Source organism: Aptenodytes patagonicus, chromosome 8 (assembly GCF_965638725.1).
Source record: "Aptenodytes patagonicus chromosome 8, bAptPat1.pri.cur, whole genome shotgun sequence".
NCBI lineage: Eukaryota > Metazoa > Chordata > Aves > Sphenisciformes > Spheniscidae > Aptenodytes > Aptenodytes patagonicus.
The window spans coordinates 4,594,363-4,613,455 of NC_134956.1; the positions used below are offsets into that span (position 1 = coordinate 4,594,363).

General features: G+C 42.1%; 1 long non-coding RNA gene across 2 annotated transcripts in view; it reads right to left on the bottom strand.

The window, feature by feature from the left end:
- Positions 1 to 3,963: 3,963 nt before the first annotated feature.
- LOC143163914 (uncharacterized) overlaps positions 3,964 to 19,093 on the bottom strand; it is a 35,639-nt gene continuing 20,509 nt past the window's right edge. For both annotated transcript variants that reach the window (XR_012995992.1, XR_012995991.1), the window contains exons 3-4: positions 5,279 to 5,336; positions 3,964 to 5,134 (exon numbers count right to left, since the gene is read on the bottom strand). This is a non-coding gene — a long non-coding RNA (uncharacterized LOC143163914). The remainder of the gene's footprint in view (positions 5,135 to 5,278; positions 5,337 to 19,093) is intronic.

A 19,093-nucleotide genomic window follows, 5' to 3' on the forward strand; every position in this document is an offset into this window, starting at 1 on the left:
TTTTGAAGGGGGTGGGAAGAAACCGGAGGGAAAGAGCAACGTGAAAACAACCAACCCCAAGCGGTGCCGAGGCCCGGGCTCCGCGGGGCGGGGGACCCCCGCCTGGCCTCCTCGCCGGCGGGGCTCCGCTCCCGGCGAGCCCCGTGGGCGGGGGGGGGGGGGGAAGCTCGGTGCTTGCCCAGCGGTGCAGGTAAACCCCGAGCCATCGGATCTGCGGCTGCCTACGGTTCCCCTCCTTTTCAGGAACGCAGTCAAAGCCCAGCGGCGCTTTGGACGTGAGCTACTGATTGCACCACTGTGCCGTTTTTCTACTGCAATTGGAGCGTTTTCATGGCTGCTTTGTATTTATGACAGCAGGGTTTATTCCTATTTTACCAACTACAGCAGAGGGAGAAATGTCTAGAAGGAGATTTAAAGGGCCTCTGCACACCGAAAAACGCAGATGCCTACCAGCTGAACCAAGTTCTCCAGAGACACATGAACAGAATAGAATAGAATAGAATAGAGTATTTCAGTTGGAAGGGACCTACAACAATCAGTCTGACCGCCTGACCGATGCAGGGCTGACCAAGTTAAAGCATGTTATTAAGGGCATTAATAATCCTAAGTTTTCTGTTTTATACCTACCATGAAGGGAGCAGATAAAGTAAACGTGAAACTCACCCAATCCCTAAAGAGCAGAACTAGGAGGCGTAAATTCAAGCTAGTAGGAGATCGGCTTGAAACAGTTAAAAGTTACTTTACACAACAGGTAACGCATTCCTGGAACTTGTTGCCACAGGAGAAGATAGGGGCAAATTCTATCAACCAGTCTGAAACAGGATTAGACAAATTAGTGATGACAAGTCCACAAACAGACTGAGCACCAATCGTATATGTTGGGGGAGTAAGAATATGGGGGGGGACTGTGGAAGCGGCTGCTCACTGGTGGTGTCCCCACCCAGCCCTGCCTGTGCCTGCCAGCACTGCTGGGCCGGGTGAGCCACAGGTCTCATCTAAGGCCTTTCTTACCCTCTTAACCCCAATCACAGCGTGACTATAGCACCCTTGGAGCTGCACGATCATCTTTGAATCATTTTTCAACGTGCCTCCTTTCCCCTTCAGCTCCCTGAGGACTGTAGCATGCCTTGTGCTTTACCACCACATAAAGATGTGGCGTGTGCTGTTTGTAGGGTTGGGAAAGTTAGCTACCCCTCCTCTAGGGCATGCCTGTGGAGTCAGAATGCATCTGTGCTCCTACGTCAGAAGAACAAATGTAAGGTGTGATGTTGATGTGCAGATAATGCCCTTTAAAAATACAGACACGGAGACAGGAGTTAATCATCCTTACAAAGGAAACCATATTTTAAGGCAAAATATTTGAGATTCCTAGTACCTCAGTTGCAATCCTGTGAAGTACAATGTCCAAAGACACCATTTTCTTCACCTTTTCTAAGAAACAAAGCTGCTAACATCATGAAGACTAACATCATGTTTACTTTATTTGGAAATAGCCATTTGGTCTATACATACAAACTTCAGGCAATATTGTCAATTTGTTAGATGCAAAACGTAGCTCCTACTGGCAACAGCAGGTTTGTATTAGAACCATGCCTATATTGGGAATTTTACTCAATGGGAAGCTGTTCTAGAAGAGAGGTACAGGGATAAACCTCTCACACAGGTAAACGAAACCTAAGTTTGTACCCAGAAAAACTGCAAAGATTTGGTCTTCAGCAAGCTTGTATTTTATTAATGAATCTAGATCTGTAGTAACATGTTAAATTAATGGTTTGAATGCATGTTTTCTTTTTTTTTTTCCCTGACTTGCTATTCAAACAGGTATGACAAAAACTCACTTATGAACACTTACTTGAAACTTGGCCTTTGTTCTGTAGTACTGCTGGTAAATTTGCATCCTAATACGGATCTGCTTGAACACAAAGTAAAGCAGGAGTGTAAATTAATAGAACAGCTCAGGGAAATAATTACAGGTCACATACCGCCTGACAGAATTATAGAGATAACTTGCATTTGGAAAGTGATCCCCATGTTCTCACCACTACACAGAGTGATTTGTCATGAACGATCCATTCGTGTTGAAGCCACAGATGTACGTTATGGCACCTAGCCTTCCCCCTCCTCCCACTGTCCTTCTTCATTGATTGCCTGCACCACCCACCACCAATTCAGTGCTCTATCCTGGACAAGAGCATCAGACACCACTTCAGTCTGTTCATCAGTCATGGAAGAAGGAGGGAAAGAAAGATGACACAAATGGGATTCCCCCTTTCTCCTCTGAGTCAGTACAGAACCAAAACGTGCATGTGTTTGGCTGCGCACCAAGCAAAGCTGACGATACCCACACTTTCAGTGAGGAATCCTCATGTATTGCCCTTCATCTCCATGCCCTCATATTCACTTTCTCACTGCACACTTCTGTAGTTACCCTTGTCTCATCAGCAAGCCCCTAGTCTCTTAAAGACCTTTTCTTGGTGTGTTACTTGTATTACTTAGATCTGGCTTATTCGTAATTTTTTTTCTGTTTCCTTCCTTTATCACTTGAATTACGAATTTCTTAAGTGTTTGGAAAGTACCTGCCTTGTAATGGATGCAACCACAAATAACACCTTAGTATGAAGTTTGGAAGCACTTTACAAAGCTGAAATTCAAAACATAACAAAGTTAGTCAACATCAAAGCTGGGAAAAGAAACCAAAAGCTGTCACTTCAGAAGATCAGTGATCAACCCACTGGCCAACAAACTCACTCATCTTCTCAAACTTTACAATGGCGAGTTTTACACGTGCATCATCTGCTTCTAAGTATTTCTTGTGCTCCTGTCTCAAATCTGATTCATACACACAGGTGTTGAAGCAGATCATGAAACTACAGGAATAGTTCTCAAACTGATCAAGGCTATCTTTGGACCCATTCTATTTCATATTTTGAATCCTTAGAGCCTGCATTTTGCTTTGATAAGTTATTGGTTTGACTGTCATTGTAATCTATCATTGTATTAGGATGACACATTGAACACTAGCATTCGTAGAAGGAGAGGTAGATGAGAAGTATTATCAGTCGGGAAATATATGCCTGTGCTATGAGTCACACGGTGACTGTTGTATGGACATGATAAAACATTAAGTATATGCTTGTAAAAACAGCAACATTTTTAGAAATATTTCCACCTCATTTTCATTTTTAAATAGCTTCACCAGAATAGGATTTTTCTTTTACAGCCACACTTCTCATATAGGTGAGCTTTACAAATTTAAACAAATGCTGGTAACAGAACCTTATATATCAAGTCAGCAAATCACGGCATTTTCGTTAGGAGTACAGCTGGAAGTAACTTATAAAATATGTACGAACTACTTGGAAGTCCAAGGCAAATGGTAGGAAAGACTAAGGCCTAAGCTATACAGAGACTACGCTGACACAACACAAAGTGTTCTGTTGTAACTTGTGTAATTTATTTTTATGGCCAGTCTGTGCACAGGGTGACTTAGGATTTGGTAAACTTACCTGGAGGAAAAGGGCTTGGTAATTTTACGGAGGCGGCAGAATTTTATTATGCATTATTAAGAGTTCAGCACATTCTGTTGAGCATGTAGATAAGCAGTTTGTATGGCTGCATAATTGTTTGAAATCTCCAGCCAGGCAGAAGCGCCACTTTTTGTTGAGGAACAGGTGATGCTGCGCAATACCTGGAAGGCTTTCAATCGCATTCACTAGAAAAAATTAACCATGATTGGAAGAAAATTGTCACCCAGTCACCCCTCATTTCCAACAACGCATTTGTAACAGATCTGAGGATGTTCAGTTCAAACGTGGGGTGATAAAAAGGAATTTATTTTTAACTGTCTGCTGTAATACGAGTGACCACTTTGCTGTCATATGTTTCAATTACGTTCAAATGTCTCTGCTTAATTTTTCTTAGCGCTTGCATTCTTTTCAAGACAAAAACTGATGGCTAATAAAGTTCACATTTGGCCTATTTTATTTTTGCTGGATTAGGAGATCCTTTTTCACCATGCAGAAAAAAAACCACCAACTTGTCTTGAAAACATATACACAGTTTTGTAAAGACTGCAGTAATTTCACACCACCCTACAGATGACGTTTTAGAAGGAGAGGAGGCAATTTTCCTTCACTATCCAATACAGTGTCTCAATCATTTATTGAGCTACTTCTGTGACTTTCTGATCTTTGAGTCGTTTTCACACACGTACCAAAATAAATGCTAGAGCAGCATTAATTTACAAGCAAAATGGTTACATGTACAGTGTTACTTTGACAGATTTACCAATTCCTACCACCTTTATCTTCAAGTCAGCTCCTTTCTTTCCCTTTGTACTTCCCCCACCACTTTCCACATGCGTATAGTTATGCTAGCGTGCATGAGATGATTACACTGTATTCTACCTTTCTATACAGCCTCTGAAAATATTTTTTCTTACTCAGGCTTAGTATCTACAGTAAAAATGAAATATGAAGTTTTTGCATAAGAAATCTAAGCAATTCTCAAGAAGGAAAACAATAAAGAATCCCAACTGCAAACCACATCTTAGACTCACCAGTCATCCAGCCCTAAAGAAAGTCACTTTCTAGTGTCTCAAAGACCGTAAGAAAAGGATTATACTGAATAATGTTCTCAACTCAGTTAAGAACATCTTGTTTAAGAAATTACGATACGCTTTGAGAAAAATAGGGAGAGAAGTCCAGAACCTTAGACACAAATTCTACTAGGATTTTGGGAACTGCACTTTTTTCACATTCTGGGTAGGACTAGAAATAATACTATAAACTATAGTGTTTCTTTAGTAAAAACATTCATGATGTATTGCACCCGAAGCACATTCCTAGCTCTTGAAGGAAGCGGAGACACGGCAGTGCCCTTCCTGTCACACGTTGCAGACTTCGGTAGTTTAGTTCTTTTGTACAAATACGTTGTTTTAAGGTAATGGAGAGTTTTGGGGCTTGTGGGAAATTAAATACAAAGTGCAAGTCCTGGGGAATCCTCCTTGACAGTTTCTGCTACAGAGGAGCCTGTGGTTTCAAGGGACTGCACCTAATTCAGACAGTTCCTTCCAAGCCTGCATACAGGCTTTCCATCCTGAGAAGCCATCAGAGCTGGAGTGAAGCGAAAAGGCCTGTGGAAATTAAAAGTAAAGTAAAGAACAGATGAGAGTAACATTTATTTGAGTTGGTGGGACTGAATCTGACTTAATTCTCTATTTCTTCAATCAAACCAGCCTGCAACTTACCATCACTTGATGGTACTTCACTTCACTTACCATCACTTATGGCCATATTGCTGCTACATCACATTCAGCTACAACATGCTAATTTTAGCTGTGAAAACAAGAACAGTAAAATATCATGCAAAGAGAAGCTTCCACCTAAAGTGCAACAAATACTTTTGCATTTCATATTATCTTTAATATTAATGATCCTTCTGTCATGAAATTTTGTAGTGAAAAAGATCAAGTGCTTTATGCAATTCAGAACAAGGCAATTAGTTCAGAATAAAAATTCTATTTATGATGTTATTCTTCTGTTTCTACCTCTCCTCCTAGTGTTTCTTCAGGAAAAGAAACCCAAAGCCTAGCAGCAACAGATTTAAACTAAAGTAAATAAATACACTGTCTAGCAGGATTATTCCCAGCCAATTAAATGTCTTTTCCAGAAGATTAATACTTTATTTAATAGCAACAATTTAACCAAAAGTTGAATCAAAATAATTAAAATGCCAAGCTCCAGACCAGTTCTTTTAAACATAAGCCAGCAACTTCTGCCAAGGAAAAAAAAAAGCCTCCTTCTGGCATGCCCGAGCATATCAGTCAGGTTAAGAAGTTTCAAACAGGAACGTACCGCAGAAGTACTGTCCTACCAGTATCCCTATGCACTCCACTTGACAGCCCAGTCCAGCTGGAAACTGAGTCAATGATCTTTGCTTCAATAAGAGTCGAAGGCCCCAAAATATCATGGTAATATGCTAATTTTGCTATTTCAAGGGTTCTTGAGTCAAGTGAGTGGTAAAAAAATTTAATAGTCCTCTCTCCTTAACAAATGAGTCAGTGCAGCAGTGCTATCTGCTGCCAAGTTAAGGGCACAAAGCAGAGTTTTTCCTCTTTGTTACTATCAGAGAGACCTGCCTAGGCCAGCATTTCCTAATTATCTTGCTCAACCCCTTTTCTCTCCACAAATGAACTCCGTCATTCAGTTCCTGTCCCTAATTAGCCCAAAAAGCAGCAACCACGCAGACAAAGCTCTGCTGCTTCCAAATCTAGACCTGCTTCCATGCCCTTTCTGAATACCTCTTGTGCCATTTCTAGAGTAGTATGCCCACTTCCCATTTTGGGAAACACTGGAGAGAAAATTCTTTGCCTCCTGCGTTCATACGATTTGTTTCCACGGGATTCTCAATACAGACTTGGATGAAGCAGGGTCACTTCTACAGAGAAGTGACTTAAGTCCATTACTTAAGTCCATTTACCAGATCAGTGAAAGATGCTGCTGTGTACCCGCCATGCACAATGAAGTTATCCTCTGCCTATCCACAGTGCACTCGTTCTTGATCACGGAATCTGTCAGCAGAAGCATGAAGCCAGATGGAACCCATTTTTACCTAGCTATGTGACACCTACTTTAAGTCTTACTGTGTTCACTGTGGTTCAAATGTCCAGCAGTCTTTCCGCATGGCAAAACCAACAAAATCATATTCAAAATCTACTTCAAGGTCACATCCTTTCTTATTTACCAAATCAGGACATAACATACAAAATTGAGATCAGTTCAATCAATTCAGACCAAAAGCTGGACTAGCACACTGTCTTCAACACTGTCATATAAGACTGTAAGAAAGAGGAAGGGCAAGGCACAAATTACAAATATACAACACTTTCCCCAAATGCTCTTCCAAACTGTAACAATTTTCATCCCAGGGAACCTTCCGAGTCAGATATGGCTCCCTACATTTAGCAGTCCTCAGCGTATTTCTATTCCATGTACCACTTCACTCTCTCAACACAAGTAGACCTTTAATATCCTTTGGAAATAAGCTTCACAAGTCTACCATGTATTGCATCAAGTACGTGTCCTGACTCTGCTAGGCTTATGTGACGTCTCCAAAGTTCTCGTATTAGAAGAGGTGCTGAACAGCTAGTCTTTATCTAATCTCACTAATGGTTTTGTAACCTCTGTCACATCCCAAGTCGTCTCTTTGCCGAACTGAAGACTTCTAGCCTTATCGTCTCTTTCTCACACTGATCAGCCCTGTGATCCACACTGAGTTATTGCAAGGGTTGCATCTCCTCTTGCAGACTTTCTAATCAGTTGGTCTAGATGAGTCACTGACACTATCTAAAAATTCATTATCTAAAAATTTAGCCTTTGCATTTTGTCTTGTAAAATTACAGGTGACTTGAAGGTACTTGAAAATGTCTTGCACCTAGAAAGGTCGCCTTATATAACTGAGATTACTTTATCGTAACCAAAAGTTATTTGGTTTGTAAATTAATTTTAACACAGATCAATTGCAATGAATTGAACGTTTCCCCTTTTTAATGTAACGGCTGCCAACAAGATGTCTCTAAAGAAAATGCAACTAAATGTAATTTTAAATAGAGAAAATTTTGGTTCAGTATCTGGAAGGAAGGAATATTTCAAATGTTGTAATGTTTGCCAGGTGAAAAACTTCCTGTGGTTAACTGGATGTAGGTGTCAAGTCAGATTTACCCATTTTTATGTAACAATGTAAAACTAAATTCAGCTATTTGCAAACAAACAAAAAGTACTTTCTTCCAAATGTGGAAAAAAGCAGAAAGAAAAATAAGATCACAACTACTCTCTGGTACTCCTTATTAATACACACTATAGACAGAAAAACTGTTTTATAATGATTTTACAAGCCTTGAGGGGGAAAAACCCAAGAAGAAAAAAAAAAAAAGAGGGAAGGTGACATTTCCCTCCTGTATTACAGTCATATCACTACAATCTCACCTTGTGGAAGAAACGCAGTGCATATCATAGTTCCAGCTAAAATTCATCATTTTAAACAGCAAGGCTATTGAAGCCTGTTTTCCAGTAGGCTTACGCCTGGTTGTTGACGGAATTATTTTTAACATTTTTATCACAATTCTGCATCATGAGTTCCTCCCTTACTGATGACTGTCTGAAAACTGACATAGAAGAGAAACTTTAACGGAGAGCTAAATCTGGGGCTTTATTTGTAGATTCTTTGATCCACAGGTTGAGTTCGTATTGCATTCTTTAATACAGCATCAGTCTGTCTGTGTATTTTTCCCTCTTCAGAACAGAAATAATTGGTGTGACCTACCCTTGAGATCTCAACATCTCTCTTGGCTCTAGAAATTATTGTAAGGGACAGAAAACAGGACACGTGCAACAAAATGATCCTTAAGAGGCAAAACTAGAAAAGAAAAATAATCAATAATATACATTTCAAAGCATTTGAACAAATGTTATTATTCTGTAGCTTGTATTAAAGTACTTCCAGTGTTAAGCTTTACAAGCACACACAAAAGGTGCTATCCTTACTGAAAACTGTACGTTAATACAATGTTAGTATTCATGCAATTTTGTAAATAGATTATGGAAGAATTTAGCTTATTCACTCTTTTCAGAAAAGTAGGGTGGTATGCATCTATGAGCGATATTAAAACATCTGAATAGCTTTAACATTTCAACTGAAAATGTTACCATCCGATTACGTATAAAATTAAGTAGAGCATGATGATGGTTATTGTGATGATTATAAACAGCATTGTGACAATTATAAACATGGAGTTTGGGATCCTTCCTGAGTTTATGTTGCTCCCACAAATGTTTTCCAATGGGGGAAAAATACCCCAAACACACACATCCCAACAAGCTGTTTATTCTTAACCACTGACGTTAACATTGACCACTCCCAGTTACTACGTTTCAGAGGTAGGAACTTTCTCACTTTCCGCTCAGTGTAATATATATACACATTGCATCAATGTGAGTTACCCGACTGCTAACCTGCTTATTACCGGGTTTGTATCATTGTTTAGTCCTGATCCATCTATACCAGCACTCAGTACCAGAGAAGCTGCACATGCAGGAGCAAAGAAAAATTTTGTAACAAAAATATTTGTTAGTAGGTCTAACAAATACCGAGGAAATACTGGATTACAAGAGATCCTTTTGTTCTGATTGCTCCTTAGTTCAGTTTTTCTGCATCCCTATTTAGCTAACCCGTGTTATGAGAAAAGGCAAACGTTCTCATGTTTCAAGACCTGCTTTAATCCATCTTAGAGATAAGAAAAGCCCTGTTACACATTTCAGACCATCAAGAAATTCTCTCTATGCACGAGAGAATACATTTTTTTCCCCTCCTGTAACCGATTACTGCAAAAATTGGAAAGTAGAATAGAATCATAGAATCATAGAATCATTGAGGTTGGAAAAGACCTCTAAGATCATCGAGTCCAACCGTCAACCCAACACCACCAGGCCCTCTAAACCATGTCCCTAAGCGCCTCATCTACACGTCTTTTAAATACCTCCAGGGATGGGGACTCCACCACTTCCCTGGGCAGCCTGTGCCAATGTTTCACCACTCTTTCAGTAAAGAAATTTTTCCTTACATCCAATCTAAACCTCCCCTGCCGCAACTTGAGGCCATTTCCTCTCGTCCTATCGCTTGTTACTTGGGAGAAGAGACTGACACCCACCTCGCTACAACCTCCTTTCAGGGAGTTGTAGAGAGCGATGAGGTCTCCCCTCAGCCTCCTTTTCTCCAGGCTGAACAGTCCCAGTTCCCTCAGCCGCTCCTCATAAGACTTGTTCTCCAGACCCCTCACCAGCCTCGTTGCCCTTCTCTGGACACGCTCCAGCACCTCAACGTCCTTCTTGTAGTGAGGGGCCCAAAACTGAACACAGTATTCGAGGTGCGGCCTCACCAGGGCCGAGTACAGGGGCACGATCACTTCCCTACTCCTACTGGCCACACTATTTCTGATACAGGCCAGGATGCCATTGGCCTTCTTGGCCGCCTGGGCACACTGCCGGCTCATGTTCAGCCGGCTGTCGACCAGCACCCCCAGGTCCTTTTCCGCCAGGCAGCTTTCCAGCCACTCTTCCCCAAGCCTGTAGCGCTGCATGGGGTTGTTGTGGCCGAAGTGCAGGACCCGGCACTTGGCCTTGTTGAACCTCATACAGTTGGCCTGGGCCCATCGATCCAGCCTGTCCAGGTCCCTCTGCAGAGCCTTCCTACCCTTGAGCAGATCAACACTCCCACCCAACTTGGTGTCGTCTGCAAACTGACTGAGGGTGCACTCAATCCCCTCATCCAGATCATCAGTAAAGATATTAAACAAGACCGGCCCCAGTACTGAGCCCTGGGGAACACCGCTCGTGACCGGCCGCCAACTGGATGTAACTCCATTCACCACAACTCTCTGGGCCCGGCCATCCAGCCAGTTTTTGACCCAGCGCAGAGTCCACCTGTCTAAGCCGTGAGCCGCCAGCTTCTCGAGGAGAATGCTGTGGGAGACGGTGTCAAAGGCCTTGCTGAAGTCCAGGTAGACCACATCCACAGCCTTTCCCTCATCCACTAGGCGGGTCACCTGGTCATAGAAGGAGATCAGGTTGGTCAAGCAGGACCTGCCTCTCATGAACCCGTGCTGGCTAGGCTGGATCCCCTGGTTGTCCCGCTCATGCCTTGTGAGCGCCCTCAAGATGAACCGCTCCATAATCTTCCCCGGCACCGAGGTCAGGCTGACAGGCCTGTAGTTCCCCGGATCCTCCTTCGGGCCCTTCTTGTGGATGGGCGTCACATTGGCAAGCCTCCAGTCGCCTGGGACCTCCCCCGTTAACCAGGACTGCTGATAAATGATGGAGAGCGGCTTGGCGAGCACCTCTGCCAGCTCCCTCAGCACTCTCGGGTGGATCCCATCCGGCCCCATAGACTTGTGAGTGTCCAGGTGGCGTAGCAGGTCATTGACTGCTTCCTCCTGGATTACGGGGGGTTCATCCTGCTCGCCGTCCCCGTCTTCCAGCTCGGGGGGCCGAGTACCCTGAGGATAACTGGTCTGCCTGTTAAAGACTGAGGCAAAGAAGGCATTGAGTACCTCAGCCTTTTCCTCATCCTCAGTGACAATGTTCCCCCTTGCATCCAATAAAGGATGGAGATTCTCCTTGGCTCTCTTCTTGTCATTAATATATTTGTAAAAACTTTTTTTGTTGTCTTTAACTTTTTTTGTTGTCTTTAACGATTGGATATCTGTCTAAGGATATCTACGTAAGAGGTGCAGTGGTAAAGGTATTAGCCTTCCAGAACGTAAGACATCCTCACATACAGGTTTGATGCTTCCCTTTTTTGTTCAGAGAGGAGAAATGAGTGAGGCACACTAGAATCTGGTTTGTCTTTGGATCTAAGACATGTACTGTTTAATTACCATTAAAAAGCATACAAGCATGAAAGAAGCAATAAGCATGCATGAATTATTTCTTTGCTAAAACTTTCATGAGGGAAGTTGCTCCTAAAGGGCTAGGAAAAGGAAAGGCCACAGATTTACTCTACCCTTGCCAGTCAAACAATGCAAGTGTTGGTGTGTATGCTGATTCTTTTATAAGCTAGTATCCAGTATCTCAGCACAAAATTCTATTAAAAAAAAAAAAGCTTGAGCTGGACACTCCCAAAATCGTAAGATTTGCTTTTATTACTGATTTTATACTTATTGGTTATTTTGGGTTTCATTTGAGGAGGGAGCTTAGGAGGAGAAACTCCCCGCCCCTTCAGGACTTTATTGCTTTCAAGGGAAAACTGCCAGGCTTCTAAACGCGTGGCATTTTAGGGATACAAATCCAGCCTTAAAAAGTGCAAGCAAGCCTTCTCACTAGTGATCAGAAGGGATTCCTCATATCTCTATTTTCTGGAAATAACTTCTTTTGTTCATATTACTCCATTTGCTTTAGCATCCTCCTGCTCCAACTTCCTCCTTTCCCCCCATTCCCCTTCTGTTCCTAAAGATCACCTGTTTTTCCCCTTTCCTCCACATCTTTTGTTGTCTTGATCTCCTTACAGTTCCTACACACCAAAACTTGGTCTCAATAGGACTGTAAGAGATGGTGGTCATCGTAACAAGAAACTGCTTCACTTCCATATTGTTTGGATAGGATGATCAACTTGCTGACTTCCACAATAGCAGGAGCTTGCCATTTTCAATTAAAAAAAAAAAATCACAAGATAGCGAAGTTTAAGAACACTAGAAACACATTATTGGTCAGACCAGTGGCCCATCCAGCTCAGTATTTGATCTCCAAGAGCAGCAAGAGAAGCTGTCCAGAGGAAAGCACACATCTGCCTGCTTTCTACTATTCGTTTCCCTCATACTCCCCCAACATCTACTACTGTTATGCTAACTGTTCCCATTAGTTTATGGATCTGTCATCGCAAATTCGTCTAATGCCTGATTAGACCAACTGATACAATCTGTCCCTACACTCTCTTACCGGGGCAAGGAATAGCGTCCGTTGTGTAAAGTACTTTCTTTTAACTAGTTTAAATTTATGCCCCCTCTTTGTTCTACTGTTTTGTGATTTAACACACCAGATATTTCATACAGGAAGCACTACAAACATTTAACAGTTGTCAAAAATATGGAACTATTCTAAGGCCACTTAACTATTACCCATTTTCCCACAGTTATTTAGGACAGAAAAGCTTTAGCACTGTCTTGTAGCCTAACCTTATGCAAGGCAGGTCTACACTAGTGCTACCGCAGCCTTACACCAACACTTTGGACCTAATTCAGCTTTGACTTGGACGCAGCTCCTAGCAAAGCCAGCAGGAGCTGTGTCTACACTTGTCAGGACTGAGTTTGTCCCTGTACGCCTACAGTTTTTCATCTTCTGCATTTAGTCCTCCAAAATTCTCTGGGTTTTTGAGGAGGATCAGGAAGTATGTATTGACGAGGTGAGACCTTGCACAGCCTTTGTCTGCCCTGTCATTGTGTCTGTCAGTCCCGGCCTGTTAACTTTTGAAAGCTGTGGAAACAGACAGGAGTGCAGAGTACTAGTTTCTCAAAGAATATACAACTAACTTCTGCCAGATGATTTTTTTTTTCTTTTTAAAACAAATACATACTTAAGTTACATTCCCAACCCCTCAGTCTCTATTTCAACATGTTTTTCATCATTTAATATTATTGTTCCCACACTCAGAAAATATCAAAACTGACAAAAGTAAGAGCTAAATTGTGAAGTAGTATAACAGGAAAAGAAAGAAGAGGTAGATATCGATATTTGACTACTTTCAGTGGCTCAGTAAACCTGTAAGCCGATACTATGCTCCTCTGAAAAACTTCTTTAAACCAAAATCCTTGTGTAAACCACCTTCTTCATTTATAACAAAATCTGTTAGATTAGCAAATTTGTATTCATATTAGTACAATAGTACATAGTAACACTAGTTAGATTACAGAAAAGATCTCCGCAAATCTATTTTTGGAGTAGAGACAATTCATCTCTAATCCTATTTAAACTATTGCTCTCCTTTGCTTTCATAAGTTAAGTGGCCAAAACCAAGATAAGCTGAAGGTTTCACACATCAAAATATAACCGCTCCAAAACATACTTTAAATGCGTAAGAGTTTCCATTATCTGGCAAAGAGAAGGAGAGAGTGGAACAAAACTGTTACAAGCACTTCTCCAATTCTAGGTCTGCGTGATGCCCATTGCTGAATGCAGAGAAGCAAAGCTTTAGGAAACTGATGGCAACATTTCCCTGGTGCAGGTTTTGTTCACCTGTAAACGCTCAGCCTCACAGAGTAAATACTTGCCTAGTCACAGTGACGGCATGTATTACAACTCAACGTCGGGGTAGAGTCAATTCTTCCTTAGGGAAACACCACCTCTGTAACACAAATAAAAGACTAACACAGCCTCTGATTTTAGGAAACGGCTTGCACGGGATTTGCACACGATCCTGAGAGGTGACCTGCTTTTTGTTTACCGGATCAGCGTTTCCTAACCTGTTGGATGTTATTTTGAAGAGTTCTACGAGGCACTGGGCTGAGCTGAGAAACCCGCGGCAGCAGCGAGGCACTAGGACCCAGCAGAGCTGAGGGGTGGAAAGGGGGGGCAGTTCGCTTCCCCATGGCGCCTGCAGCTCGTCCCCACGCTGACCCGCATCCCCAAGCCTTTACTACTGAGGAAACGGGGGGGGGGGGGGGAAGTATCAAGGGTACTTTCACTTGTGTTAAAGTACAACTTCAGCTTAATCTAGTGAAACACAAGCAAGAAGCAATTAAGTTCCCATACAAAAACAAAAACAAACCCCCCAAAACTGGCTCGTAATCGAACCAGGAGGAGGTTTGGCTTCCAATGATTTTTGAATTAGAAGTTAACGCAAGCTCCGGTGTAAGCGGCCTGCCCCAGCCTGGCCGCCTTGGAGATCCCCTGCGAGCGGTCCCAGGGGAGCTCCCCAGCACCCTCTCTCTTTAGCAGCCAGTACCCTTTCTTTTCACGTCCAGGGTGGAAACAATGAGCCACAGTGAGCCAGCAGTCCTCCAGCTACCTCCGGCAGAGTTACATTTTTAAGTCATTACGGTTTTGATTACTAATTTGACTTGTGTAAATTGTGAATGAATTGTCTGTGCTGTAAAAGGTGGACGGGGGAGCCAGCACACAGCACAGCAGCCCCGAGTTTGCTAAAACCATGCTCCCAAGACTTCATTTCGAGAGATATATAAAGACAACAGTCCCTTCAGTGCCACAGTTCCCCAAGAAGCAGGGCCTCAGCATTTCACCACTGAAGACATGAACCCAGTGAAGTTCAGTTACGGAAGTAGGGTCACGAGCCTTGAAACTGGGATGAACAGCACCCGGGTTTAGAAACGGCCGCTCTTGCTGGTACAGTTGAATTAAAATTGTACCAGCAAAAATTCATGCCAAGATGCACTGTTTTACATACAAAATGCAAGAAGAGCTAAGTGGTATACACCAGTTAACCTCCTGACTTACTGCCTCTGCCCTCACATGAATATGACTAGATTTGTTAATGTTTGGTAGGGTTTTTTTCTTATAAATAACTCCTATTACCGCTGACCAGCACTGCCCTTTGAACACCTGCCTTCACAGTCTCCTCCTGAAGTAACCTGCATGTTTTTCGCTTTCTCATCTTCACTGCTTTTCCCTGTTCAAGTTTTCAGCCATTAGCCTCTCCACTGGGTGGTTCGTTGGGGGGGGGGGGTGTTTGTTGGTTTTTTTTCTTTTTCTTTTTCTTTTTCTTGGGGTTTTTTTTCTGTGATTTTATGAGAAAATGATAGCCAATGCATGAGAATTTTAGAGTAGAAATGGGTTAACAAATTGAACCTGATTTTTCTTCTCTGATTTAGTGGTGAAAAAGGCAAGGCAGGACACAGACCCAGGAGGGCTAGAGAGGGGATGCTCATCAGCCGAGACAAAACAGGCAAGAGTTATACTTATTCAGACCTGTGCTTCACCTGAGCTGTTTAACTTTCCTGAAGCATTGGGAAGTGCTCTCCAGCACTATCTTTCTATTCCCGGTTTCTTTCTGAATCAGACTCCAATTGTGTCCTAGATTGTTTCAATTTCCCCATTATTCAAAATCCACAGTTCCTGTCCTTGCATTAGCCTGGATTCTACCTTGAAGAAATACTTCTGGATATCAGAAAAAAAAATTGCCTGGAAAAAAGTATTAAAATTTAGGTTGGGCTAATGTTTGAATGCTTCAGGAAGTGTTTTCTTTCAGGTGAGAGGAAAAAAAGCACACAAAGAGAAAGGTTTTCTGCTTGTTTCTCTGGGTGGGCTTAAGGTTTATTTTCTATTTCTCCCAGATTTCTAGGATTCCAACAGCCCTGAAGGGTTCAGCAGTACAGCTCTGTTCAGCTCTGTCTCACTTGCACTTTCTGAGCCAGTGAGATGCAAAGTCCATATTCAATACATGCTGGCTGTGAAGAGATCCTTCATGCCAGTAAATCTTGCCAGTTCTGCAAGTACTGGCCTTAGTCACGCTTGCACAGCACATCGCATTCACATGTTTTGTTCAAGAACACTACAGAGAGTAGCAACCCCCCTTTAACTGCACAGTGTTTGCACAGCAACTGGTATTTTTTATATGTATCAGAGTTGCTGCACATCTGTCACCATTGCTGTGTCCCTAATGCAGGTGTTCAGTGCTCCCTAGATGTATCGGCTATAACTGCTGCATGTGTTGCACGCGTTAAAGTACTGCTCTGGGATGTACAGTACAGCCAACTCCTTTCAGAGACACCAGTCTTGCTGCTTATTAATTGCACAGCTCTTTTGTACACCCTCCTAGAAATTCTGGGCGAGAGTACAAAAGGGCTGTGTTTAGAAAGCATCAAAAGAAAGATTTTGCCATTGACACTACAAATGATTAGCTAATAAATGGCTGTACTCGGCACTGGCGAGGCCGCACCTTGAATACTGTGTTCAGTTTTGGGCCCCTCGCTACAAGAAGGACGTCGAGGTGCTGGAGCGTGTCCAGAGAAGGGCAACGAGGCTGGTGAGGGGTCTGGAGAACAAGTCTTAGGAGGAGCAGCTGAGGGAACTGGGGTTGTTTAGCCTGGAGAAAAGGAGGCTCAGGGGAGACGTCATCGCTCTCCACAACTACCTGAAAGGAGGTTGTAGCGAGGTGGGGGTCGGTCTCTTCTCCCAAGTAACAAGCAATAGGACGAGAGGGAATGGCCTCGAGTTGCGCCAGGGGAGGTTTAGTTTGGATATAAGGAAAAAATTTCTTCACCGAAAGGGTTGTCAAGCATTGGAACAGGCTGCCCAGGGAAGTGGTTGAGTTGCCATCCCTGGAGGTATTTAAAAGGCGCGTAGACGTGGTGCTTAGGCACATGGTTTAGTGGTGGACATGGCAGTACTAGGTTAACGGTTGGACTCGATGATCTTAAAGGTCTTTTTCAACCTAAATGATTCTATGATTCTAAAATTCAGTGTATTAGAAGAAATCAGAATCCACATTTTCAGGTATTCTGGCCTGGACAGTAAAGTAGGGAGCATTGCCTCCCATCTAGACCATGTTCAAAGACCCATAGTCAGACAACTATTTCCATCTTTTCTCTGCACCCTGTTTTCATACATACTGTCTACAGTAAGAGTCACAAAAATCTCACTTGGATGTCTGTCTCTCTTCGCTAAGGGAGAGATACGTGTGTCTGAACATGGCCCCAGGAATTTAGAATTAATGAATATTTTATAGTCACATTTAAAAAAAATGCACATAAATAAGAGTCCTGCTTAACTGATATTTATCCACAGCTGCTCCCATAATAGGAGACCAAGTTAATTAAAAACATCAGCAACTAGAGCTAATGGGGGAAGTGGAATAGATAAATACAAAATGCACACAACTGTTATTGTAGACTTTCACTATGACAAAGAGAAGCACTAGTTTTCCACAGCTGTCGGCCTAGAATATTTTGATGTGGATTCATTTACCCATCACTAAAAATAAAATGAATTTGCTACATCATGCACTACTCAGTTGTTAGCTCATTTTGATCAAAACCCAAAACAAAATCCTGTTAACAGTTCAAATCAGGACGGCACTGTAGCTCACTTGTAGAGGAATGAAGGCTATTATCCCAATTTGGTTAGAAACTGGAGTTGTGTGAAACAATTATATTACTAGCATTGCTTCCGATGGTATTTGTGACCCTTAAACAGCTCCCTTAACCTCTCCATGCCTCAGATGGAAGGCATGGAGGAGGTTATTTCAGAGGAGGTAACACTTACCTCTTTCCCAAGCTGGAATCTCTGAATGATTATCTGTGAAATGCTTTGGTTTTACTGATAGGTTTTGATAAAAGATATTCTCACAGTACAGTATTTTTTAGTCATATATACCATTCCAATGCACCTATGAAACAAGCCTGAAAAATGCACTCTGTATTGTACAGTATTGTAGAGAGAAACGGAATACAGTAATTTGTAACAGAGCTAAAAAAGATTATCAGATGGCAAAACAAGGGGAAAATAGGGAAAACTCAACCTCTCTGTTACAGCATCCACCCTCAGCTTCCCCCGGAGAACTACGTCTAAGATATTTTCCCTCACTGACCACATGACAGACCTTACTACTATAGACTGGGAACCAAAGAGACTACTGCTAGAACAGCCACTATAAATATGACATCATGTTAATTAACCTTTCTTTTATTCCACTGTATGAGTAGTATTACAATGGAAAGTCTAGATAATATGGTCGTTAACTTTTCCATTCTTTGAACCAGTAAGCTGTCGAATTCGAGCAAAAGTATTTGAAATAAGCTTAATTTGACTCATTTTTTACTCAGTTATCTGCTCGGCATGAGAGACAACCTGTTTCTGATACATGAAGCAGCAATTCTGTAACAAGTACTAACCTGAAATTTTCTCTTTTGTACCTGTTTCACCATAAAGCGGCTCATTCAATCAAGGAAGGCTTTTAAGCAGATAGCGGAGCTGCAGCCATGACTAAGTGACAATAATGAGACTAGACAGCTTAAAACCTTGATATTGTTTCTGCTTCATACCCAAGCTGACACCCCACTGAGATCCTTCCACATTTGCCTCCCCTTACAGTACCGCAAAAGGCACAGCTCATCACAAATAACAACATTAATGAGACTTCTATTGGGATTGCAATACCTTTTTCTATTGGGACCATTTGGACACTACTATTTGCCTAATTATTCCTCTCCTAATTAATTCTACTGCCAGTTGCAGATCTCCAGTTACGTAAATACTCTCCTGTGTTTGCTCAATTAAGTGGAAAGATTCCTGTAACCTAGTATGTTAACACTGGGATAAAAACAGCTGCGTAACCTCCACCCAATACAGAAAATATTGGAGCTCTCTAAAGGAAAAGCATATCAAAGCTCCTTAGACCTCTATTTTTTCCCCAATATAAGTAGTTCCTTATAATTTTCAAAGGTATATTACAATACTTTTTTCCATCTTTCAGAGCTGGTAAAAGGTATCAGATTACCAGTGAGCACAAAATAGTGTATCTCTTTGGATAGCTACATGACAAGGAGCTTTAATACAACTTTACTACACCGAATGATACCGCTAAAGTCTTT